Source organism: Rattus rattus, chromosome 6 (genome assembly GCF_011064425.1).
Source record: "Rattus rattus isolate New Zealand chromosome 6, Rrattus_CSIRO_v1, whole genome shotgun sequence".
NCBI lineage: Eukaryota > Metazoa > Chordata > Mammalia > Rodentia > Muridae > Rattus > Rattus rattus.
The window spans coordinates 18919216-18919530 of record NC_046159.1 but is presented as its reverse complement, the minus strand read 5'-3'; positions in this window follow the sequence as shown (position 1 = coordinate 18919530).

Genomic DNA, 315 nt, shown 5'->3' with positions numbered 1-315 from the left:
GATCTGATGCCTCCTTCTGTGAGACAGTGACAGTGTACTCACTTAAATAAATCTTTAAAAAGAAAAAAAAAAGAAATCTGGAGAGCATAGTGATGTGGATTGCATTATGTTCCATTAAAACCTATATGCTATGGTATAGTGGCACATATCTGTAATCCCAGCACTTGGGAGATAGAGTTAGGAAAATTATAAACTCAAAGTCATTTTTGGTTATATATATAGTGAGTTTGAGGCCAAGCTGGGCTACATAAAACCTTGTTTCTAAAACAAGTAGATAAGCAAAAAAATTTTTATACTTCTCAGTGAGGCCATATA